Source organism: Gobius niger, assembly GCF_951799975.1.
Source record: "Gobius niger genome assembly, chromosome: 3".
NCBI lineage: Eukaryota > Metazoa > Chordata > Actinopteri > Gobiiformes > Gobiidae > Gobius > Gobius niger.
Window position 1 is genome coordinate 26,777,863 of NC_136854.1, and position 27,294 is coordinate 26,805,156.

General features: G+C 40.3%; 1 protein-coding gene across 6 annotated transcripts in view; it reads right to left on the reverse strand.

Moving 5' to 3' along the window:
- add3a (adducin 3 (gamma) a) overlaps window positions 1-27,294 on the reverse strand; it is a 79,772-nt gene that overhangs the window by 32,940 nt on the left and 19,538 nt on the right. For 2 of the 6 annotated variants that reach the window (XM_079553896.1, XM_079553891.1), the window contains exon 1: window positions 6,125-6,424. The exons of 2 other annotated variants lie outside the window; for them this stretch is intronic. The gene's annotated coding sequence lies outside the window, so the exon portion shown is untranslated. Of the gene's footprint in view, window positions 1-6,124; window positions 6,426-27,294 lie in introns of those variants that run through there. 2 more of the 6 variants (XM_079553895.1, XM_079553894.1) reach the window with 2 other exon arrangements.

Consider the following 27,294-nt stretch of genomic DNA (forward strand, 5'->3'; position numbering starts at 1 on the left):
GGGGAAATGACTGTGTAAACAAGATTAATGGAATAAAAGATAGTTTATTATTGGCAGATGATCACAGTGTTTGCCAAACAGGAAAAAGACTGTGTGACACGAGTCTCATCTCAACCCTGTGACGCAAACAGCAGCTTCTGTTCCATCGACGCCACATAGAAGTGAGAGGCAGTTTGGCGTTACAGGCACAATGAACTAATGCTAGAACCTCTGACCACACTTTTGTTTGTCCATGACCTGTTAAACTTTACTTAGTGGGACCAGTGCCAATTGTCGTCTTTACATGCCAAACCTATGTATGATTGGGTTATTACGATATATAAAAAAAAAAATGGTCAAAACATATCCAATCTTTAGAATATTGTGTGTGTCATTCAAGTCTATATTAACTTACAACCAATTCAAAGGGAGCAAAATATTATCCCTAAAAGGCGCACAACCCATCCTTGTTTAACATTTACACTGAAAAGGGCATATCATGCTTTAACAGGCTTTTGAGCACTTTTCTGAGGTATTGACAATAAGTTTAAAACAGGCACAATGTAAGATTACTCGAATATTAAATTCAGCAGCACAACAAGAGTGTAAGTGCAGCAGCGACAAGTAGAAAGAATACCAAGACACTCCACTGTCCAGAATGCATTGCAGCACGGTCCATGTCTTGTGTGTCTTGAGGATAAGCTGGGGTCACATTAAGGAGGGGCGGGGCTTCTTACAGCTCCAGATGGCGTCTTGGCTTTAGCGAGTGGACAGGGACGGCTACAGGCAAAAGGGATCCTCCTCCTGCTTTCCATCATTAAAAGCTCAGTGCTCATTTGACTTCAGGCCAAACCAAATCATTGCCTCGGTGCCAGAATACAACTCCCGCCGCACGGTTAACTCTTTATGGTGGGAAACGCAGGAGGAGGCGGGGGGAAATGTGACTCTGCTGGACACACGCTGCTAAGCTACTCATTCAGGGGGTCACAGGGCACTCAAAATTATGGCTGAGATTACAGGGCATAGTTCAGTCCAACAGGTTCACAAAAGGTGGACCAAGAAAACATTAGGCAAAGCGGATGGAAGATGAGAATGAATAGGCGGTAATGGTGATTTGATAATTAATATTATAATTTTTAATATGACAAACTAGGTAGCAATAATGACATCATCAAACAGCAATGATTTGTGCCTTAATGAAAAGTTCACTGGTGAATCATGTACCCATTAAAGGTCCTCTTCCTAAATCTACCCATTATAAAAAAACAAAAAATTGAGCTGTTTTGGGGGTAACGTATTACAAATGTGCTACAACGAGCTACAAAAATAACTTTTTTCAGTAACTAAGGAATATAACAATATATATATAATAATATTACTTACACATATATTAGTCATTACAATTCAAGTAACTCAAGTAACAAGTGCATTTAAATTAAAGTATGGATGAAAAAATGCCAAAAGGCCAAAGGAAATCTTTGACTCATTTTTGCTCTGTGGCATTATTACTGTATTTAGTTTATATTTTGCCAAAAGTAACTCAAAGTGGTGTAACTCAGCTACATTTTTGAAACAGTAATCTGTAATACAAATATATTACATTTGTTTGGCTGTAACTACTAACACAGAATATATCACAGGTTTAAAGTAACTTGCCCAACACATGATTCAACAACACATCCTGATTTTTTGCAAATGCAACAGTTTTATAAGTGCATTTCACAGCTAACAGCAAGCAGAGAGGCCCCTTGTCATTAATGTTTATTTACAGATTTCACTGTAAAAATGAAGCCTCTTATAGCCACAACAGAATGTGCTGAAATTCTCTTTTGTGTCGAAGTCCTCCAGTACCGATGAGTTTATTGCTTTAGGAATCAACTCACACCTGGCACTTTCCACGTTGCCTTATCAGCAAATGTGCAAGTCCAGAGGATCACTGCAACATCTTGTCCTTTCCTTTTGACCCCTTTCCCAAAGCTGCGGTTTATACAGAGAAAATGGATCAAATCCGACCAAAAATCCTCTTTAATTGAAAACAGCTGGACACAGCGGAGTTACGTAATATGATATTGTGAATTTATCCTGCACTGTTTCTGCTCCGCGCCACTCAAAAGTTAGAGTTCAAACCACAGTACTATGAAAACAAAACAAAACAGTAAAGTTGTGAAAACAAAATGCTGTTATATCTGTGGAGGTATCACCGACCGCTTCAAGCACATCCGTGACTTAAATCCAATGTATGAATGGCATTCGGAGCAGCTGTAGCTCACCAAAATAAAGTCCCGTCCGAGTTTGTCTCCTGGTGAATTCCAAAGACACTGTCCCTCTCTGTCCCTACACACAGCCTCGCTCCAGACCAGCGGCATCCCAAACTGTGCTTTTGTAAAGAGATCATTGTCCTCCCCACTGGTCACGTCCAGAGAGGTCCACGACCGAGCAAAAGAATTAAAGATGTGGATACGAAGGAGCAGATTACAATGAGATCCATTATCAATTCACTTGGCTAAAATATTAGTCACTCCAGGGTTAGTCCTAGTTCAGTGCTGCTGTTACCTTGTTTACACCTACTACTGTATCACTTAAAGGGATATTTCAGGATTTTTGGCATAGGGCCTCATTTCCTAGTTATCCAGAATGTTGTTGATTTCTTGTCCTTATATTTGAAGAGTTAAGTGGTGCTAGGCTAGCGCATGTCTATGGTAACTAGTAGCCTGCATTAAAAAACCTCATCGGGTAGTCCTCCAAACGTTGCCATATCTGATTTGTAGAAAGCTCCTTTGTGAATTCCACGTGTAGTAATGCCGGCCGCAGGTAAACAAACTACTGTAGATCCAGTAACCGAGCAGATCACTCCGCAGCTGCGTAGCTTACAACCAGGAAGCTGATGCTGCTCAAATATATATTTTTTTTAAATGCAAAATGGCTATATTTAAGAAATTATTCAGTCAACACAGGCATTTATATCGGTAGTCTGGTGTTGTAAGTGATTTGCCTAAGGTGCACTGTGCTTGGGTCAGACTGTTTTTAATGCAGGCTACTAGTTGCCATAGACATGCACTAGCCTAGCACCACTAAATTATTCAAATATAAGGACTGAATGAAATTTAAAAAAAAAATATATCTCCAGAAATCAACAACACTCTAGGAAATGAGGACCTATGTCATGAATCCTGAAATATCCATTTAATCTCGACTATTCTCAATCTCTAAATATAATATAGTCTGTCATCATGTTATTATTGTCAATACACCAATGTCACAAAATCCCCTATCGTTCTTATTATGCAGCTGAGAATTCAGATTTACTTTTTGGCTTCAAATATGTGTTGTGATTTAAAAGAAGGAAACTGGATTAGATAATTAGATTTAGACTGATGTGAATGGGAGTCGCCAGTTGCCCTTTGTGAGAAATGCCACTGCACTGTAATTGATAGAAGCCGTGATTGTCTGCCCGGTGACTGCCGAGGGTGCTAGACTGTGACAGTGGCCTGAGGCAAAAGAGTCATGACCTTTCACCCCACGACCTTCAGTGAGCAACTGGCCTTTTCTGTACCAAAACACATGGTGCGTCCATCTGAGGGAAGTCTATTAAAACTTTCACCATCTACAAACACTCTTTTAACAGCCATTAGTTAGTTGTTCCATACATGACTGTGCCACATATCGCTGCATCTTTGCTATAATCTGGCATATTTACATCGCAAACGTTGCAAATGCTCATTAATATGCACTGTCTGTATTAAAGAAATAAACAAAACTAAATGTCATGGTAACTTTAATGTGGAAACGTTTAGTTTTACATTATTGTTCTAATTTAGATTAGTTTTTATCTTGTTTATATCCTAACTTAGTACTTAAGTCTTATTTTTACACAATTTGATGAAAATGCTTGTGATTTCAAACGTAATAATAAGTACTGTGTTGAAATGGTTTAGTGAAATATCCAAATAATATTGTTATCACAGTACTCAAGACTCATTCTGAGATCAGTAAAGGCTGTCTTATCTTGTCTTACATTATTGTCGCCAAGAAACAGCCCAAGAAATTGATGACACAAAAAAATGTTATGCATCCAGGCTAAAAGGTAGAAACATTGCGCAACACAAGGGCGAAGGAACAAATGCAAGTATTTCTTTTCAGTCCATGTCCAAATCATTTCATTTCTTGATACTTTTGTTCATTTTCATCATGTGTATTTCCTGTCTGCTCTCTTGTTCGTCTATTGTCATGCATCCCTCCAACGGCCGTCACGCCTCAGTTCCCATTCAGCATTTAGATACAGCCTGTAGGGATAATAACACAAACTCCAACATATCATGAGGACAAGCAGTTCCTGTGTAAACCTATATCTGCTGCCTCGTCGTCCTGTCTGGCCTTGCCTCGTATCTCGCTCCATCTCGCCTTGTCCTGCGGATGATTAAATTTCAAACTCTATCTTGTCACTGGGCATATTTCATCCAACAAAATGCGCGTTGCAAACAATCCAATGGACTAAACGCTACAAGTTGGGACAAGCTGTTCGGCCTCCTGGACAGCCCTCCACTCACACGGGCTGGTATCGTTATCATGGCCCCGGGGCGGCTTTAAAGTGTGGCTACTTGTGCCCCACCCCTAAAAATAGACAAACACTACAGGGTTGTGTTACCAGTGTAATGACAACAATGCCAGGAAAGATTCTGGACTTTGGCTAAGAATAATCATCACTGTAAATGGAAGTTACAGCATGAGAAACTGGCATGAAGCAAAACAAAAGACATTATAGGGGGAAATACAATACTTTGCTGAAGTCAACAGAACTGGTTTAGAGAAGGGCTTAGAGCAAAGAAAGGTTTATATCAATGATGAAAAGAAAACACCAACAGAAGTGCCAAATTAGAAATGCTGGTAAATATATGGTGAAGTTCAGTGTTGGGGGTAGCAAAGTAACGAGCTTCAAAAATGTATAACTTTTTCAGTAACTAAGGAATATAACATATTACTTACACATAATATGTTTAAGTAACACGAGTTACAGTGGGGAAAAAAGTATTTGGCCAAAATCCAATATAAAGTCTATAGGAAACTGAGCAAATACTTTTTTCCCCACTGTAGAAGTGCATTTAAATGGTTTGTATTGATGTACGAATGGAAACATGCCAATCTCCCCCCAAATAAAATACAGCACCAAATCAAGTTGGACTCTGGCGCATAAGATCTGCATGTGTAGCTAACCTCCTCAAAACAAAACACAAGAGAATGGGGATAGCAAAGGAAAAGGAAATCTCTGACTGCACTTTTGCTCTGTGGCATTTTTACTATTTTCAGTTTGCATTTTGTCAAAAGTAACTCAAAAGTAACTCAAAGTAGTGTAACTCAGCTACATTTTTGAAGCAGCAATATGTAGTACAAACATATTACAACTACTAATATAGAATATATTACAATTTTACAGCCCAACACCAGTGAAGATATAGAAGTATTGGCAAGTAAAGAAGCCGAAAAAGCTTCCTCTCCATGGACAAAAGCTCTTTCCACTAAGACTCAAAACTTTTCCATGTTAAGTCCACAATAAAAAAGAATGTGTTCTTTCAGTGAGCGAAGAACAGCATCCTCAAATGTTAATGTTGTAATATGCCCGGAAATACGCAGACATCTTGATCCATACTAAAATCTAAATCAATAACACATCAACTGACCTTGCATCAGTTTTCATCGCATAACAAGCTTTTATTTTGCAATCTCACTCAAACCTGTGCTTCGTAAACAAATATCCAAGTGTGCTGAAAAAAAATAATAATAATTTTGCTCCAATGAGGCCCTGGTTTAAATATTAAATCATTCCCGTTCAGTCTGCAGCAGCAATAGCCCTGCAATCTCTCTTCACATACTGTTCCTCTTGTAGTCTACATTCGAGATAACCTGGGCTAATCTTCTCCTAAAGCCCACATTCGCTGCCCTGCTACTGCCAAGTGTATCTATCAGTGCCCCTGAATATCTGTGTGTGTGCGCGGGCAGCTAGGCAAGCAAGCCTAATGCCCTGGAATTCCCCCTTAAAATTACAAATCACATTCGGTACAGTAATCTTCAGTGTCATGCAGCTGGTGGGAGGACGGCGCGCACTCAAAATCCCCCTCAAACAAAGCAATCACAAAATAAAACCACTAACCTTTTTCAGATTACTTCCTCCTCAGTGAATGGGAGACAGCAGGCAGTAGTAGCAGTCCATACCAAAACACATGTCGCTATTCTAGTGCCTGGATTCTAGTACATAGAGACACCAGAGATAGAAGAGAAAGTCACTAAACTCGTCAGTCCAGATGCATTACATGTAGGCTCCTTTTATGGCAGAGGTTCCCGCTGCAGACTCCGAGCCGGAGATTCAAGTGAGCATTTTAGGGACAGAGAAGTAATCAACAGCTGTGAGTGTGTTCGGGGGGGAATAGCCTATGTGTGCGAGTGTTTGTGTGGAAAGAAGCTAAAGGGACCACGTGACGCCGCTTAATCCCCCGCCCACTGGGTTGAGCGAGACACACACATACAAGCACACGCATAGAGCTATAGAGCTGACCAATCGCAGAGCAGGATGGCAGCCAAAGCCCCTCCCTCTCCATCTCTCCCTCTCTTTCTGTCTAAAGAGGGTTTTTTTTTTCTTCTTTCTCTCTTTCTTTCATCCATTCACTTTTCTCTCCCACATTCCTCACTCCACTCTTTTGGTCTTTGATTCAAATGCCCCACACCAAATGAGCCACCCTATGCTGCCCCATTATAGCAGACTGTACTAAAGGTACGGCTATATCAATCCAGTCTGCCTCTTGCTGCAACCATAAGTAGAAACAGATAAGAATAAACACAAAATTTGCCATCTGGACAGTTGGACTGAGATGCCACATGAGTAATAAAGTGTCTGATACAATCCACTATTTAATTTTTTTTTTCCAGCTGTGCAACATGATGATCAACTTAACTATTCCTAAGCAGAAAACAATGCAATTGTGGACAATATTTTTCGATTTGACCTTAATTGTAAATTATCAGTGTTTTGCTAACTGTGACTCAGCAAATGTCAACTTTTTACAAATGGAATTCAATTTTTGGCAAACTTTTCATTATTGCATATTTATTGTTATCACAAACGCCTTTTATATTATTTTCATGATTTACATGCAGACAAAGTGCTCATATAAATATTGCTTATATAAATATCACATATGCCATGACTATTTAAATTAAATGCTGTTACTTATGATATTTGGAGAAATCTGATATGACTTTCTGCAGGTATGGTGAAGCATAAATAAAAAGGTTTGTTTCCACAGTAGAGATTGTTTGCATGCAGCTAACTCTGGCTAAAGGAGGATCATTCTGTTGTAGAACATGGACTGTGTCCAAATCAATTCATTGTGATGAAAAATAAACAATCCAGGTCACCAGAAGATGTCAACGCCTTGTCAGAGGCGTTTCTTTTCAAATATGACATGCATGTAGTTTGTTTACACCCTGCCAAAAAGCATTTATGCCCAACAAGGAAGTTTGTCAGCTCAATCGAGCTGACATTTACTCTAGCTAAATAGGTAAATGTCGTATCCCACTGACAGAATGGTGTATTAACAAGTTACACAAACCTATGTTTTAATTGCAGCTGGTACTAAAAGTGAAACTGTGACAGTCTGAGTCAGTAAACGTCACAAGCTTTGCAGAGTATTAGTCGCCAACAGTCGAAAATGTATATTTGGATAAAAATGCATTTGCAAAATATTCAGCATAGAATCATCACAACAATTTGAACACAGCCAAAAAATAAAATCAATTATGAAACACTTTTTAAAAGGATATGACATTTATGACTGTATGAGGCACCAATGAATATTCAGGAGGTGGAGCATTCTTATTGTTGTATTATACAATTACACAATAACCCTTCCCACAGTATTGCAATGTCATTCCGAGAAGCTGACATCATCATAATATTGCAATGTGATATTTGATTATTGTTATATAAGGAGCTCTCTCTGCTGCAGAAAAGTGGCATAAATCTATTTTAGCTTTTAGCCTCATCCTTGTGATCAGGTTGTTCTTGGAGAATCTTAAAGACTTCTTTTTCTAAATGGCATCACATGGACAACACTAATATCTCGGAGTGAAACTTGTGCTTTTACCTCAGTCTCCTATCTAAACAGCAACCTGCTGTGGTTATTATCTGAGCTGCTGCTCATGAAATTTTATTATGAGCGAGATTATGAACCACAAGCAGTGAAGCACCACAAATCTAGCTGTGGTCAATAAAACTGACACAGATGGTGGGAATGGGCTTCCTCACCTGCAGTGCAGCCAGTATAGCTCTAGTACGAGGCTCGGTAATAAGACTCAGCGTTTTCTGTTCAGTCCCCTGAACACAGGGGGTGCCAGGTCTGACTCAGGAAATCAGCATTTCCTTTATCTTTGCACAAAGCACAATCTAACAGTGTTTTCTTACATTTTCACATACGGCTGCCACATAAGGGAACGATGCAATGCTTTATGATTTGTGATATATGACCCAACAAATCAAAATCGATAAAAAATGTATTTAATCTAAAGTGTCTGTTTTGATATGTGGATCTGTATGATGAACATACACATGGGAACCACTTAGAGATGCTCACTGCGTTCCCTCAAATGAGTTGTACAAGTCGGCATGTCCTTTTTTGTTTTTCACAACAAACCATAGCGATACTTTGAGCAACACTACACGAAGTTTGACCACATTTTTGTATTGTATTGTGCCATTATTATGTAGAAGGATTTTGTGTTGAATGTGCCATACAGTATTGCATTCTGTATTTTGTATATACTCTATATAAATGACACATTGCCCAATACTCTTAGCACTGGACACTAGGAGCCGAAAGATGCACAATGCCAACGCCGTCAGTAAAGTGCTTGCTTGTTTTGTCCTAATGACAGCTAATCACAAGCTTGTGAGGCGTAAATGACTGTTGTTGCTCAGAGTTGCCTCATGTGACACATTACAGACAAGGGCAGAAAACCCAGGCAATTGTTTACGTCCATGCAACTGTTATCAACCCTTATGATTAGGAGGTCTGAGCTCATTTTTCAAGACATTCTCTGCTGCTGCCGCGGTAAGCTATGTGCTACAAAACATTTATGATGAAGCATCTCCTTGTATCGCTTTGCCGCCAAAACTCCACTATCAAAGTTTCCCACCAAAGAGAGGCACTGACGCTAGCTGCTCAGGAATGCACAACACATGAGCTAATTATTGAGTCCATAGAGACCAAATTCAGGCTCCGTGCCTCAAGAACTGAAAAATGGACATCCAGATACTCCCCGAAGAGCAAAGACGTCAGATGTGGCGCAGCTAAAGAAAATAAAACCTGGTCCGCTAATGGTTGTTAGGCAACCTCCTGACATGAGAAAAGCATTTGCTCTGTTTTGACTACACTGACTCGGACTGACTTTTGCCCATAGAGCAGGAAGGTGAAATGATACCCCCGAGGAAGCTGTAGCGAGGAGCAGCAGCGTCTAAAATAACTCTTCTTAATAGCCTGTCACTACAACAATATTACAGAGCATGCTAAGATGAATAGAACAAGGAATATTCTGTCTTTAGCCTTAACGCTATTGAAAACTCAGCAATGAAGTACAAGTTTTTGAAGCACAGATAGTTCTCTGCGAAAGTCATTGTGCTCTTTCACACCTGAAAACACAATACTTACTATAAACATTAGTATGTGCCCTGGGAACTTCTTTAATACTTTCTTTATCAAACCAAACATTTTTATGTTGTGTTTTGTACTGTTCCATAGACGTCTCACATTGCATTTGTGGCCAGATGAAAGTACAACATCTCCTAAAGTGGGAGGTCTTTTTTTGAACAGTTCAAAGAAAAGTTTCCATTGATTTGCACAAATGGCAAGATTCCCTCGTTTACTGATTAACCACGCAGGAACAGTATGTCGGCTCCAAGTGCACAATGCGGCATGTCTTATCTTTTTGTATCGTACATTATTACACGGATGCATGATTTTGAGAAAAAATAAATAAATAAAAAATGTTTGTTTGCAGTTCACGCTTTTTCGGGAGCATTAAAGCAGAACTAAGTAACTCATGCCCCTAGAGGCCATAAGCGCCACTGCAGGTGTCGTAGTATGTTGCAGTTTTATACTCATTATTCGTCTGTGAGGGTAAATACTACGCTGGCAGAAAAGACAAAGGGAGAGAGCGAACATCCAATTACAAAACAGAGATTATTTTTTTCACTCGAACTTGACTGTAAATACTGTTTAAGTGGTGCTAGCCCGCAGTTAGCTTTGCCCATTAGCCTGTTAGCTTCTTCTTCGTGATTCCATTAGTGTGTATTGGTGACTGCAACCAGGTGGCAGCTAAGTTAGTTTTCTGGCAGAGACACCGGGGGGAGATGAAAGACCTCGCACTCACCCCATTAACACTTGTATTACCCCCAGAGGGACTACGAAAAGGATTTATTAAGGTAAACAAGTTACTTAGTTCTGCTTTAATACATAAAGAGAAAAGACTGCAATATGAGCTGTTAATATAAGTATCATAGGCATTTCAGAGCATGTTCAGGACACAGAGGTAATAACTGCAGGGGTTAGCAGGTTGTCCGCACGGAGATAGGACATTTTGTTTGTAAAGTATGATGGATTGCAATCAATTGTGTTGCATTAAGTGTTGTTCTCCTTAAATCTGTTTGAGTCGTCTCAGTCTGCAAATTAAAATAGTCGAGGATGATCCGAGGCACTCATGCTGATGTATCACAAGTCCTTTATTTAATAACACAGGGACATAACCACAGACATGTTTCCACCTACAATGTTGTCTGTCTCGGTCTGCTTCTGTTCCCTTGTTACTCTCTAATAAAACAAAGACTTCCCTAAATGCCACAACCGTCTTGAACTCTTTGGCCTTCGAGATCCCTGCCATAATACCTGTTGTGTACACTTCACACACAGCGACGCTCATCTCCCGCTTTGCTCCAGTCAAAACCTGTACCTGTCACTCCTCTGTTGTCCCGCGCTCACGGGCCTGTCTAGTTTTACACTCGTCTGACTGTGATCCTAAGTAGGCGCTAATCCCTGTTTGAGGGCTAAAGAGCCGTTCGGAGCGGCTAATGTTTAACGCGCTTGTTCACATTCACTTCCTGGAGCGCTGCTTGGGAACAATACAGTCAGTGTCTGCGCAGCTGGTAACTTAGCAAAGACGAGGAGCACAGGCCAAACCCTTGACAGTGGCCTTGGAGGCGGCAGGTACAGACGGCAATATAAAATGTTTTTGTCCGTGAGAGGTGCAGAGTCCACTTAAACGGCTCATTTACTCTGGCGATCACTGATGGAGAGAGGCACACCGGTGACAATAGGAGTAGCCTCGTCATGCTGTCTGCCCAGCTCCAGGAAATTATAGTTGTTGGGTTTGGCTTTTATGACAGGGTGGCTTTTATTCATTTGAAAAACAACTCTATGCAAATGATCATAGGACAATACAATGAAGGCCTAATGCATGTTACCCCACTATATCGGATTGATTTTTGACCCTGTTCTGGACCAAAAATAAAACATTTTGAGGAAGAAATAGATCACCAAATTATAGTTATTGCTATCTGTGGTGATGCAATGCCCCAATCACAAGAAGCAAGAACTGTATTGTAAGATCACCAAGTACATCAATTTCAAATCGTGTAGCAACCAGGGAAAAGGTAAAAATATGTATAACTTATTTAAAAAAACAATAGAAATGGGGATAGAATTGAGTTTTCACTTGATTGGTACTGCCCCTGGGCACACGGTACCTCCTGCCTGAGGGCAAGAGCTCAAACTGCCCACCCATGCAGGGGGTGTGGGGTCAGCAAGGACTTTCTTTGCTTTGTTTACTGACCTAGACATAAAAATGTCAGGTAAGCCACTTTATTGAGTTCCAACTATTTTTCCACATTCTTTCACAATCCTGTGCAGACAATTCTGCACTATCTAACACTGTATCTAAGACAGTAACATAAGAAATATTACAATATCTAAGAGAGTTATCTGATAGTGAAATTTGTTTTTCACTTTTCGGAGCTAACCCTCTCAGGCCTGGGAGGTGGAACAAAAAGTACCTAGGATTTTGACTCCTGGACTCTCTTTTGTAACTCGCAGAGAATGTGCGCAGCTTACAAATCAGTTGCAGCAGCTAATAAAGGCTGTCTTGTCTTATCTGACTTGTGATGCATTTGACCTTGTTAACTCAGACAGGCTTCTGTTCCAATTAAAGCACAATTAGATCGTCTTTGATTCAATACTAAAATCAACAATGTTGTCCTCGTGTCCTCACATAGAAATACTGTTTCTTTCCTCATACTTGTATTCTTGCTGACTGTAGCTGTTGGAACAGTCCTTGTTTGCCTCTATATCAGATAACACAGACATACAGTACACCTGCCCACTCCCTGTTTGGAAACAGGAGCACACACCCAAGTTACATACAATAGCCAGACCAAAGACGGCAAATCCATTACTTCCGCATGTGTATTAAATGTTAAGCTTAAGCCAATCCCGGGCAAGACGAATCCTGCACAAAATAGAAAAACAATGAAATTTTACTAATCTTGCATCTAGACTTAATGTTTTTGTTATTTTTGTGCAAAAATACAGACCAAACATGTTTCAGAAATGTTAAAACATTCATTCACTTTTTTTTTAGTTGTTTTCTTTAAAGAATAAATTGCACCAGTTTATAAAACAAATCACCTCCAGCTTCACTTTACTTTTGACTGTACTATGTACAGCTAAAAACAGTTTTACACTGTTTAATCAATCTGTTAAAATCAACTAGCATCATGTCCTGGTTATATGCAGCAGACTGGCCGAGCTCCATGGAAAACCCAAAAGCGGCTAAGGCTAAAGTTAGCTGTTGCTAAGCACAAAGGTTTCATGGCAAATTGTTTCTATGCCAACCACCAGCTCAATCTGAGATGTCAAAATAGAGTGAATGATTTATATTATATGATTATAGACATTTTAGAACTCAAACTTTACCCAGCCATGAAAGAACACAGGCTAGTCTATTTGGTGACTGTTTGTTGTTGTGGTCCCAGAAAAGAAAAAGCAACAACGGGGAAACAAATATTTGAATTTTAGGTTAGACGCACAGGGTTAAAATAAAGAAACAGCTGCGTCTAAATGTAACTATTTCCTCATAATTTATTGCAAACATTCTAGACCAGTGTGTTAAACAAGAAAACAACAGAAATGCAATCACATGTTAAAACAATAAAATCCTCTAATAACCATGCACATTCATTCTTTACAGACAGACAGATCTTCCAGAGCGAGCAGACGATTTCCCCATTGAGACATTCAGTAAGAAATACACCTCAGCCGTTGGCCTGTATCCTGCATTTCACACTGTCTGAGGTTAACAGCTGGGGAACCTCAAATGTTTGACCAGGCCGATAAGGCGGGAGTGAAGCCTCAGGATAAATAGCAGCAAGTGAAGTTGCTCCACAATTGTTATCTTGATATCAGCAAAAAAGCAAGATCTGTTTTGGGGAATAAAATGGATGTTCTGCATTAATTGATCTGACAGAGATATTCAAAGAGACAAATGTGCAAGATCTACTTTAGAGCAGAACTAAGTAAATCACGCCCCTAGAGGTCATAAGGGCCACTGCAGGAGTCGTAACAGTTTTTTACTCATTAATTGTCCGTGAGAGTAAATACTACACTGACAGAAAGGACAAAGGGAGAGAGGGATATTGTACATCCAATTATACAATGGAGATGATTTTTTTGTAAGTGGTGCTAGCCCGTTAGCATGTTAGCTTCTTCTTCATGTTTCTGTAAGTGTGTATTGGGGCCTGGGAAATTATATCAGACAGACATTATATAGGCTACAATATGCAACAAGAAATGTCAAGTCTAATGCTCACAATTATCAACCTCTTGCACTGAGAGGTCCAGGTACCTCATGACTAAAGTCAGGGGACCAAAAGGAGTGTCAGCCCGAAAGAGTGGGTGGGTCCACGGGGACAGACCAATTACGCAACCCAGTGAAGCAGACACTGGTCCGAAATGTCCAAGTCTGATGAGGTCATTGTGCACTTTTCCAGGCTGCGGCACATCGCTTTCACAGAACTCTCGCTGGTCTCCACGGTGACGGCAAACAAACACACGGGCACGTATTGCACCCGCCCCCAAAATGAGGAAGAAAGTGAGGCATGGGAGTGAAAACAAACATTTAAAAAAAGTGTAGAGAGAAGTAAATCGGACTTTGGAGTGTGATATTTGTGTTACTCCCTTACACCCCAGAATTCCTGAAGTAGTTATTTTGAGAGGTTTTATACAGTCAGGGACAACCAAACATTTGCCATTACATTTCATGGGTTTGAGTTGCTTCGAGGTCTTTCTGTTATGGGTGTCATTTGTTGGACTTTTGACCATTATCGCCAACTGTGCTAATGTTTCTTCACGTGAGGTCCACTGATAAAGTAAAACCGAACAAGATAAATGGTACAAGTCCAGTTCATTAAATCAAATTGAAGTAAAACAGACTTCACACGCTATTAACACCATATGCAGACATTTAAAACGACCAATAAAGATCTATTAGTTCAATCATTTGCCATAAAATTAACTAGCCTCCCATTGTGCTACAACCCCATCCCACCAGTCGCCCCTGTACCTTTTATGTACAGCCCTGCCACACAACTCGTACTTTGAACCCAAGCGACCACACAGGCATAAACCAGGTCCATTCAGAGATCTAAGAGCTGCCAGTCCAAGACAACAAGGGCACAATGGACACTGCTTTGTATTTAAGTAAAAGCAGTTACTGAGACTCAACAGCTCCGTCAAAGTGCGAGACGCCCACATCCGCAGATTAACAGTGGACTTCTATATGGAAGGGTTTATTGGTCGGGAACCACCTGGCGTTTCTATAGGGTAGAAATCCATGCAAGTTAAATGCTATGAGGCAGAATTAAGTTAAAGGGGTTGTACTTTTAGGTCCACTGTGTACACAAATCAAGTTAAAACACAGTTACTCAACACTCTGATCAGGCTGGACACTTTTTTATTTCTATCTTGTAGAAGGACACAAACAAAGCTTTTTTGATGACGTTTCTTCATCAAAAACATACCAGAGTGGTATTTTGGCTTCAGTCCTGCAGTTTTAAGTACTCCTATTTAATTTGATCTGTTTCTTCTTCTATTGTTGAAGTATTCCAACTTTAGCCTCTGGATTTTGTTGCATAACAGATGGAAGAGAGCAAAAGCAACAAAAAAGCAAGGAAAAGGTTACAAAAAAGCACAAAAAAAAGTTACAAAAAGGCAACAAAAATTTGACAAAAAAGCAATAAAAAGAGGCAACAAATCTTTGCTCAGTTTGTTAGGTCTTAGCTTTCAAATGAGGCATTACTCTGGCCTATAGTCTGTAGGCTCCAGTCAAGAAGCTTTTAGATTTGGGTAAAGCTGAACTGGTTAAGGCGGGTGTTGAAAGGTTAAGCTTCTGGATCTGTAATACATTATTTTTTCAACTAAAGCATATATACATAATGACAGTGGCGGAGTTGGTAGAGCGGGTTGTCTCATGATCGGAAGGTCTGGGGTTCGAATCCCAGCTCCAGAAGGTGCCCACTGTTGTTGTGTCCTTGGGCAAGACACTTACACAATCCCTTCCCACCAGTGTCTGTGTACACAAGTGTATGAATGAGAGAGTAAAAGGGGGAGTGGTTCCTTGATGTAAAGCGCTTTGGGCCTAATGAAGGTAGAAAAGTGCTATACAAGTTGAGACCATTTACCAAAATAAGTAACTTGGTGCCATGTGCATCATCAACCAGTATTCTAAAAGTTCATTTAAAGCGAGTAGGGAAAAGCCTGTAAAGCTTTATGTGACTACAGAACAATGGAGAGATTTCTGCTCCGAGAGGCCCAGGGCTGGCACATGCACTGTACATTAGATCAGGGTGGTCTCATCGCAGTGGAATCTAGCCAGGGCCCAGTGATGATCTTTTGTTTAATGTGAAAGAAAAACCCCAGCATGTCAGTACCACAACAGGAAGATTTCTGTGGTCCCGTCCCTGTCACCACGCTGTGCAATGACCTCCCTCTGTCCCGGCTGACCGCTCGGTGACACGCTTTCAACGCTCAAGGCCAAAAGACACTCTCACTGGACAACATTTCCGGCCCTGTCAAATCTCTCAAACCTCCGGGATTCAAATACAAAAGCATCCATCATGGGGCGGAAAGTGGCAGCCGGAGAAACAGATGAGCGGCACGTAAGGTCGGACATCTCAGTTCAAGGGTGACGGGGGACTTCCTCGCAGAGAGACAGATGAAAGGAGTTGTGAGAAAGAGAGATTTAGATGGTTTATTTAGTCACTTGATCTTATGACTCTTGATGTCAAATCAAAATAAATATACTCTATTTACCATTTGATCTTTATTAAAATCACAAGAATAGACAAACAGTGTCTGCTTAAACTAACACCACCCAAACAATTACATGTTATCATATTTTCATTGGCCATAATATGTAAAAATTCACAAGACAGGGAGGAATAAGTAAGTGAACAAATGCATGCAGACATTTAGAGTCAGTTGTGAGCCAAACTGAAGTCCAATCACTGAGGTGTGGCTCAAAGCTGAAAAACACACACTAGTTAAGAATTGTCTCTTGTTGAGATGCATTATCTGATATGTACTATGCCTCGTTTAAAAGAGCTCTCTGAGGACCTATGATCAACAATTATTTATTTGTATAAAGCTGGAAAAGGTAACAGAACCATCTCGAAAAGTCTTGATGTTCAAAAATCCAAAAATGAATTGTGTGGGAGGAACTTTAACTACAGGAAAAGTCTGGATGAGGTTATTGCTGCCAAAGGAGGGTCAACCAGTTATTAAAATACTTATTCCATGCTGTCCTGTGAATGTTTACATGTTTTGGTCAATAAAAATATGATAAGATGTAATTGTGTGGGTGGTATTAGTTTAAGCAGACACTGTTTAATCATTCCTGTGATTTTAATAAAGATCAGACCACATTTTGTGACCAATTTAGAAAGAAATGTGAGAAATGTAAAAGTCCTCCCACTGCACGTTCTTCAAAGTATTGCTCAAGCACTGACAGTGAATGAGCCGTCACTGCAGCAATGACGACTGTCTCCGATGCAAAAAAGCAAAACCATAAAACCGTTGGAGGGTTAAAAAGAAGAAATGTTCGAAGTACTCAAAGCATAAATTAATTCTTATACTGCTAGAGCAAGTTATTATTGGTGCAAATATCAGATCAAAACAAGTCAAACATATACGACATGGCAAATATCACACCACAAACATAATATAGGGCACGGTCAAAGTGGGTTTTTCTAAAGTCATGACAGATGAAACAAATTAAAAAATGCCCATCAAAAGAGGAAGAAAAACTTGAATGCATGCAAGCAGGATGGCATGTGTCAAAAACTAAACAAAGAAATTATGTATATCTTTTAATATTCACATGCACTAAATATTCTAAATCATAAATCTGTCCATAGAAAAATACTATGCCCTCGTCTCTCGATCTCAACTGTCTTCTTGACCTCATTAAGGTTAAATATGGGATCACACCATCAGAACAGTCCCAGAGACATTTAGGCATCATTTCCTTCGCCACTGGTCGGTGAAATTAACTGTCTGTGTAGCCCACATCCCTGCAGTCCACTGGTCTAATTAGACAGATAAACTTTGTGTGCGCGCTTAAAGGAAGGACAAGCTTCCTGACGGATGTACGCTCCACTGAAGGGAAAGAGGCCCAATGCCAGAAGTCACAAGCTTTTGGTGGACTTTGAATGCCTCAATTTGTGTGCATTTTCCCATGTCTAAAGTGCTCAGATATGATCTTACAGTAATACAAGGACACGGTCGATGTAATTCAATGAAAAGGGAGCTGAGAAGTTACTTGGGTTATATAGAATCCATCAAACTGGATTTCCGTTCGGCCCCTGTCATCTCCCCATTCATCCTTCCAGATTTTTATCCATGACCAGTCAACCTGTAACCCTCATGCATTCTTACCCAATTCCTTCCTAAAAGATTGAACAAGATCATAAAATCGGGCCGTACAATTAGAAAAGCTTGTAGATGGCTTACTTTCTCTATTCAAAGAAAAAGATGTGAAATTATCTTCAAATTAAATTAAAGTCATACTGTTATGGAACTTTACCTTTATCTATGTCACCTCCTGTCAGCAGCTTAACAATTCAAATAAAAATAATGTTTCTGCTCAACATTTCTTCATTAAATTTGCTGCTTCACTGAAATAAAATGATAATTATGCAACTGATGAACTTGATGTTATCCTTCTAAATACGTCATATTTTCAAAAGCATTAAAACCAGTCATATGCACTTCAAAGCACTGAAAACAAAGTTTAACTAGCTTGTACCAATAACATTATGACAAACCCAATATTATCCTCTGTTAGGACAAAAGTACAAATTACGACACGCTTCATCTGATGATGTTTGCGCAAAGGGGGCCCAGCTGTTTCCTCACACACCCTTCACACACTGTAACGCAACCCCAAACACAAACAAACTGTCATCTTTCCTGAACAGGAAGACGCGCACGGGGCTCCAATAGGAAGCGGCCGACCAATATGGCAACTCATTGTTTCTGATGCCAACAGAAGAGTCATGGACACGACGGCGAGTGATGTCATCAGGAAGGAAGAGTTCCGAGCAAGGGCAGGGGAAGAGATTGCACAAGTACAGATCCCCGTCATGTCGTTTCTAAATTCTACATAGTAAGAAGTGTTTATGGCACAACTAAACCGGGGCAAACCCATCATCTAAAGGAGTAGTTCTCATCCTTTTAGGACCGGGGACTCTCTCTCTCAGATCCTCAAACATCCTCACCATCCAACCAGTGTGATGCAAAATTTATCCAGTTCCACATTTGAAAGTCAAGACCCACATAACTCATCTAAATGGAGCTTTTTCCTTGCAACGTCGTTGATGGAGAATTATAGAGTTAATTCGGCCATAGCACATTCCTTTCGAATCTTATCATATTGTACTGTCAAAGGGGAACATTCAGGCGCCGACCTTCTACATGACTTGTGGCCTAGTCAACGTGGCACATTGTCCGAGAGGTAGACTGTTAGTGCCTACGTCTAACCGAGGCTACATAGCTCTCTTCATGTGGAAGTATCCCCAGACTCTGAATGATCAATGCTCTGAACATTGTGTTGACTGTTCAAATGTCTCCAGGCCTGTAATACGGTAATAAACTTCTAACATGTAAGACATCCAGACCGTGTCCCGTCTCTCCATCCACATCTCCTCCGGACTCCTTTAGTATTTCCCTAACAGTCGTCACTTTTCTCACCTTTGTTTTGCCTTTTTGTCACTTTTCTGCTGCTCTTTATTCGCTCTTTTGTTTGCGTTTTGTCACACATTTTCCCCCACACATTTGTGTTGCGTTTTTGCCTCTTTTTTGTTGCTCTTTTGTTGCGTTTTCATTCTTGTTTTTGTCTCATTTTTGTCGCTATTCTGACACTTTGTTCAAGAGGCAATTAGATTTGAGTAATGCCAAACTGGAGGAAATGTGGTCGGTTCAGGGGTTAAGGGGAAAAGTGAAGTGACTGTCGTAATTGTTCCTAATAATAATCCTAAACATTTGTGGATAGAACATTAAAAAAATGTGTGAATTTTAACGCTTCAACCTCAACCGAATTTTGATAATGCAAACAGTAACTAAATTAACCACCAGCTCAAGTTGAACGTCTTACTCCGCTCTTCAGTACCTTTCATGTCACACTGTCTCTGCTATTTGTGCCCAAGACCTTAAAGACCTAAAAGCAACACTAAATAGACGTTGAAATAGCCAAAGGCTCAGCATCAAAGACCAGAAGAATGGCCTCTGAATGGGAGTTTAGTAGGAGTTGAACATGCAGATTCTCATGTTACATCTCAATTAGTCAGTGATCTATTGTGGAAACAGAGAGAGACACCCCTCGGGCTGCACATAGCGGCGCGTCGCATCAAATTAGAGTGATCAAGCAGCAGGAAATAGAAAGCTGCCCTCACTCCAATCCAGGCAAAAACGTGGAGCCGACACTGTGAAAAATATCACTTTGATACGTTTTTCAGCCATGCAAGACGATACTGCAGCTATGCACCGAGAAAAATGTCTTGTCTCTGTTCTTTGACTTGAATGTCCTCACTTGACAGTTCCACCATCACTCCCCCCTCCTCTGCCTTTTGTTCCAGTGATCTCCTAATCCATTACTGCGGCTTTCAGATCAAAACGGACAAAAGAGCGAAATGAAAGGAAGTCAACTGATCAGTTAACCAGTTAACCTCACTAAGAGACTTTGCAAACTGTGGCTGAGATGAAGGACAGAGCAAAAGGAAATACATAATAGACTTAACTTTCACACTTGCACGTAAAATATCACAGAAAAAGGTCCCCCTGAGTATGACTTTACACCATGATCCTTTTTAAGCCTGTTTAAGCCATCACAGGAAGCAGCCATCATCACAGCAGGCACTTTAATCTTCAGTGAAATTTCTTCCCTTTTGTAAAGCAATGGAAACGTCTTGGCTGTGGGAAATTTAGGATTAATATCAAGCAGTAAAGTCTTTCAAAAAGACTTCACATTTTACGGCCAAACACTGTGCTGTGTATATACTTATACTATATACTATCTATTTCATGGGCATGAAGAAAATATTGTTTGATTATATTGGATTATACTATAGCTCCAAACAAATGAGTTTCATCATGATGAGTTTTAATGATATTGAGATCAGCCTTAAATGAAGTAGATTGGTGTTCTTAAAGGTGCTTTATGCAACTATTTATGTGGAAAAAAATGTTTTATATTTGTGCGTATTTGACCTTCTAGTAATCCAGCGGCTGTATGAGTGGTCAGCATGGCGCCTTTACTTTAGATCACAGTGGTCTCTACAATGCTTCAGGATGAACTGTTTTGTAAGTTTTCTGGTGAGAGCAGTGAAAACCTTTCAAACAATTAAACCTGGAGCATCCTGAAGACCACTGTGATGGAAAGCATGCTGACCACTCATACAGGTCACTACAAGGTCAAATACGCACAAATATATGTTTTTTTTTCCCACATAAAAAGTTGCATAATGCACCTTTAAGTGCATGTGTTGGCATATACAGTAAGTTATCAAATTGTACAGTGAATAAGTATGATAATGAGCTGTGAATACTACCCTATGACTTTGTATCAATGTGTCAATGTAGACTATGATGTCAATTATCGAATCACAGTGTATAGTTTTCAAACTGTGGTGTAGGTACAGAAACTTTGCTATTTCAGACTTTACCGCAAGTGCTATTTCTTTCATTTAAAGGTAATTGTCTTTATGAATCGTATTATCCTCCTTTGGTTAGTCCTCGTTTAAGACAAGGTTTGGACCTGCTCCAGTGTCCAGGTTTTGTCATGTTACTCAGTAAGCCAGAGTTTTTCTAATACGGTGTAAAGGTTTGACAATCACTGACGGAGTGAGGTCAGGTTAAGGTTAAGGTGAACTTTATTGTCCCCGTTCATTTCACCCAACTTAACACTCCAGATGTGGAGCCAGGCTTATGGTCAGAATCACCTGGCTGGAGGATTCACCTATTATACTTTTTTCTAGTGGCATTACAAAAAGATCAAATTGTGCACTTAAATGGTAGACTCCACTAAGTAGGAGGAACAAGGAAACTGACTTACTGAAAATCACTTGTTTTGTTTAACAGTTTCTCCAGAACCTTCTCCCTGCCCCGCCGACTGCCTCTCCTCTGCTTCACTCATGTCCTCATGTGTCTGTCATCTCCACGTCCTCACACACGGTCCACTCTCACTGACTGAAGCACAGAGCACCGTCTTGGCAGCTCTCCATACTCCCAGCCCGGGCGGGAAAATAAACAAAAGACCACATGTTGGTATTTTAATGACTTCCATAGTTAGTTTTTTTTAATCTAAAGCAAATTTAGCAGACATAAAGGGAACTGTGGATGAGCAATGAGAGCAGCAGGATGACGAGTGTCTTGAGTTCACGGCAAAACATCTTTGCAAAACTGTTGGAAGGCTGGAGTTATTCCTGAATTTTTAATACAGAAATGATTTTTGATGTCGATAATGTTCAATGATCTATGTTTACAGTCAATTCTACCACATACAGTTTGTGCACCACGTGTTTCTTTCAATCCCTAGGTGCAAACAATAATATCTTAACATTAAATACATACATATATAATTATAATGTAGTCAACCGTCCAGCTCATGAACAGTACATACTTTTAAGTGACAGGTGTTGGAACCTGTGCTGTCCATATTATACGCTCCCTGAAGACGTCTACCATCAACGGGAGGCCTGTCCAAATAGATCTGGGTGTTTTACAGGGTCATGGCCTCCAGCGACCTGACCTGCAGTTGTTGAAGACTAAAGCAAAGCTGTTAATCTGTGTACTATTTTTTTACAAAAGAAGACATTTTAAATTTAGTCCATGACCATATACAAATGCCATAATCATGCAATACTTGATAACTTTATATGTTTATGGCAAGGGCATTCCCTTGATCTGAATGAAATATAACATTGTGTCTTTCTAACTAGTATTGCCTTTTAAACACAAAAGAAACCTACACTGTCTGTCTGGCTCTGTCTTCAGCTTCATTAGGAGCACATACGAGCTCACTCAAACAATATGTTTTATTACCAGTGTGTCAGCCAGGGAGGAGGCCTGCCCAGCCCACGAGCAGGACCGTTGTTTCAAATGATAAACTATTCTGATGTTTTTCTTTCCCTATAAAGCTGGGACCAGCTGTGGAGCGAAGTGTTTATAAAAAAATAAAGCACTCGCCTATACAATATTTGACATATATGACCTCCCACTTAACGTCGCAATGAAAACAATTGCAACTTTCAAACAGATTAATGACCTACGACCAACACAATCTGAATATCATCCCACCGAACACAAACTAAAAAGTAAAATCACATTTACAGCTTCACTTTGACATGACACAATAATCAATGTTGGGGTTTTATTGCCGAACAGAACTTTAACCCTTGTTCTAGACGAGCTTACTTTCAAGTACAGACATTCAAGCTTCTCCCCTGAGGGATTCTTTAATGGCGATGACAGCAATAAGAAAACAGACTCGTCAAAGGAGAGTTATTCATTCATTCAAAGACAGTTTGATTACATGTAGATCATGGACCAAATCTTAAACTACAGCTGGAACCGAGTCAAAGACCTCATGTTCAACTCTGATGTAATTCCCCTGATATGAGGCGGGAAACGTCACAGAGCAGTGCACACTCTCCGAGCTTTGCGTACATATCAGGCTCTGGACAAAGTAACACAGGACTTTAGAAATGACTTCCAGAAGAGAAAAGGGTGGGGTGCAAGCGGCTAAAATAAAATAGACGCAATTTCAAGGGGATTTTGGGAAGTCCCCTCCCTCACTCCCTTTGTAAATAATTTGGTCTGTTAGAGAAGTGGGGAGAGTTTTGATTACCCAACATTGAGTCCAGAGCTTCGATTCACTCCAACTCTAGCCTTTGATAAATCGCTGAATTTGAGTGAGGCATGAGTTTGCATAAAAACACCTTTATGCCAAATTATGATTACACTGTGGATGGATTACTACCATAGAGCAGATGACGAGTCCAGTGTTCCCATGAACTCTGACTGGGCTAAAACACGCGTTTGTATACATCGCTGAGGGAACTATTTCAAACTTTATTGCTCTCGCCCTGTGACCTGTAGCACATTCAAGCCACTTGAGAATATTAGGACAAACGACAGGTCAAAGGGTCATGACTAAAGTGTTCATGGACAAGGTTCTTTTGTACAACAGAGGCTTCAGCAACGTTTCAGATCTCTTTCAATATGGTGGGACTAGATTACATTTTCGATTCAATTACAGGGTCTGTAATAAACTAATTGTAATTAATCACATTTTAAAGCAGAACTAAGTCACTCATGCCCCTAGATGCCATAAGCGCCACTGCAGGCATCGTAGTATGTTGCAGTTTTATACTCATTATTTGTCTGTGAGAGTAATTGCTACGCTGACAGAAAAGACAAAGGGAGAGAGGGATATTGTACATCCAATTACACAACAGAGATAATTTTTTTCACTTGAACTTGGTGTCTCACTTGACTGTAAACACTGTTTAAGTGGCGCTAGCCCAGAGTTAGCTTTGCCCATTAGCCTGTTAGTTTCTTCTTCATGATTCCATTAGTGCGTATTGGTGACTCCGACCCGGTGGCAGCTAAGTTGCAATTATGGTTTTCTGGCCAGAGACACCAGGGGGAGATGAAAGACCCCCCAATCATCCCATTAACACTTGTATTACTCCCAGAGGTACTACAAAAAGGATTTATTAAGGTAAACAAATTACTTAGTACTGCTTTAAAAACAATAGCAAAATGTTCAATTCAAAAACCCTTTCATTATTGAATCAATAGATAATGAGGATGAAAACGCAGCAAAGAAAACAACAAAACGGGTGACAAAAAAGTGATGAAAAAGCAACACAAACTGTAGATTCATTTTGTAGGTCTTCGCTTTCAAATGAGCCGTTACTCTGACCCATAGGCAGTAAGCTCTAGTCAGCTCTAGTAGGGTAAAGTCGAACTGGAGAAAAAGTGCTCGGTTAGGGCGGGGGTTAAGAGGTTAAAAATGAGGGAAAATAGCAATTCTTCTAAGTATTATGACCTATTTGCAGACCTGTTCCACTGCTCTTAAACATGCAAAAATCATTAAAACATTTTCAGTATACTTTGACAGGATGGCATAGGAATAAACAGAGGGGCATGAATACATCCTCAATCCACTGTATACAATGTACTGGCTGCACTGAAACTGCTTGGGTTTGATAAAAGGTAAATCTATCCAATTTTAAGCACTGTAAACAAAGTGCCTATATCCACACTGTGAAGCCATAATGAGATGCAGGTGACTCAGGCAGCTGGAAACCACACTGTATGACATAATCACTGGCCAGTCTCTTCGACACACCAACAACCACGTTTTCTGGAGCGCAGCAGCAACTCACAAGATCCCTGTGTGATATTGACCAGGCTTCTGATACATATAGTGTGCACAGAGACATTTATGCGAGCACACGTGCAAAGAAGAAGAATATCCATGAGGCTTGAGTGGATCCAGAGAGCGAGGCAGAGACGGAGCAAGACCATCGACCTGGGCTCAGCATGAGACAAATTTGGTGTCTACTACAATCGGAGAGAGGAGCACTAAAGAATCTGTTTTGAATTTGTAGAAAGATAAATGTGAGAAAGGAGCACTGAACCAGGAAAAGCATGTGGTGTTGAATTCTGATAGATATCTAAATGTCTCAGGAGAGGAAGTCAAGGTTAGCAGCGCTGCAAATCACCGGGACCAGAATTCTCCCTCCATGGTACAGCACACAACGCGTTCTTAACTATTAGGGGAAAAAAGCAGAAAGGGGTGAACAAAGCTTTTGCAATGACAGAGATTTCTGCCCCTTTGGCAAATATTTGGAGAGACGTTTTAGGACCTGAAGTCATCGCCATAGCAGCCAGTGTCATGGAAGCACCAGTGTAAGCAATTTCAATACAAAAGAAGTTACAAAAACACTTTGCCCCAACAAGAAACATAAACACAGACACGCTCAAACAGGGGCTGTCACGCTTTTAGGGACACGCCAAAGGAACCAGGAAACCCAACCTTCCTTCACTCTCAATCGATGCGGCATTTGATTTGGGTGTTTAGCCTCTGAAAAAAAAAAGTCACCACCCTGCTTTGGCATTTTTACCTTGGTTTTATTTGCATTACAAACCCTGTTTTAAAAAGGGGGTATTAGGCTTTCTGCACAATTTGCTGATATTTGGCAAGCATCCCATCTTTATCACTATTTTATAGTTTGTTGGTTAGAAAATGCAATATTGATCTAAACCAGCTTAAACATAATAGCCGTTAATCTCCAAAAAAGCCCCTCCCACTCCCCCGCCTCTTGCTCCACTTTGCTGTGCAGCTGTTTCAATAAAAAGTAAAAAAAAAAAAAAAAAAAAGCTACAGTGAAGCTACGGTAAGTATTTTCACTTCACGATGATAGGATTAAACTTGGCTAGAGATTGGAAGGTGAGGAAAGCATTTTCTGGACATTTAGGGCCTGAGGAGGCGCTTTTTGGGAGCTGTCGCCCCGGTTAAGATCCAAAGACGGCTCGAAACACAACTCCAGGTATGTTTATGATGGGAAAAGCATAGTACATGAAGCATAGTAAAAAGCTCTAAAAAGGTTTAGGTTTTGGCGCTCCTGTTCAAAGTAAACAGTACAACAAGATCTGACACGGTAATTTTCTACACTCGCTAATCCCGTAGACGCCTGCGAGTCACAGTGCCCACCGGTCTGTGGAACTGCCAGGAGACAGGAGCCCGGACTGATTTAGATTTAAAGCTATTCTTATCTCAACAACACATTCCCATAAACTTGAGATCTGGTGTGCTCACCCCAGTCATGCAAAACGCCCTGAGCGATAAAAGCGGCTAAATCAGATGAACTAAACCTCCGCAAGTCTCATTAGTTATACTGTCGCTCATGAAAGAGTCCTTTATTACACTGTCACTAACCAAGAACAAAACACAGAGAAAACCAGTTACATAATCTCAAATAAATTGGGGGAACTAAAAGCACAAGCAAATACGACAGACTGCGAGGCAATTCATTTCAGAGTTTTGCAATGTCAGGTAATTTTAAGATTGCCTGATAAAATAAATTCTTGCAGGGTGAACTCCTGCTCGGGGCATTTTGGGAGTTTGACTAAAGCCTGTGTTGTTTACAGAGAAAAGGAAAGTGAAATTCCCCAAATCCCAGGAAATCCCCTATAGGATTTTCTTCATCAAAACAACCACAGTCACATCTCAAAGCTGGTCTTAAAAAAAAATCAAGACAGTCCCTCAGTTGATCATCTTGTGTTTTCTAATTTTGCTGGTCAGACATAGCAGACATAGCTCATTTCTGTTTTAAACCCCACTGCAGATTCCTGTGACCCCCGGATTACCCACAGCACCCCCGCCCTCTGAAGCATGCCGACACTTGAGAGGGTGGCACCTTTCTTACGCACACAGAAAGCTATCTCAGGCCCATTCACAGCTCCTATTCTTCTCCACATTCAAAAGAACTCCCCAGTTTTTTTTAAGAAAAGGGAGGGAACTCAGCCACTGCAACTTGGAAGCAGCCCAAGAACGGTTTGTTTTATGCCCTACTTTACTTACTTTCCAATTCAATCTCCTTTTGCCAAATCCCTGTGCTCCTGCAGTGTTGAATGAAAATCAGTTCAGCTTTGCATG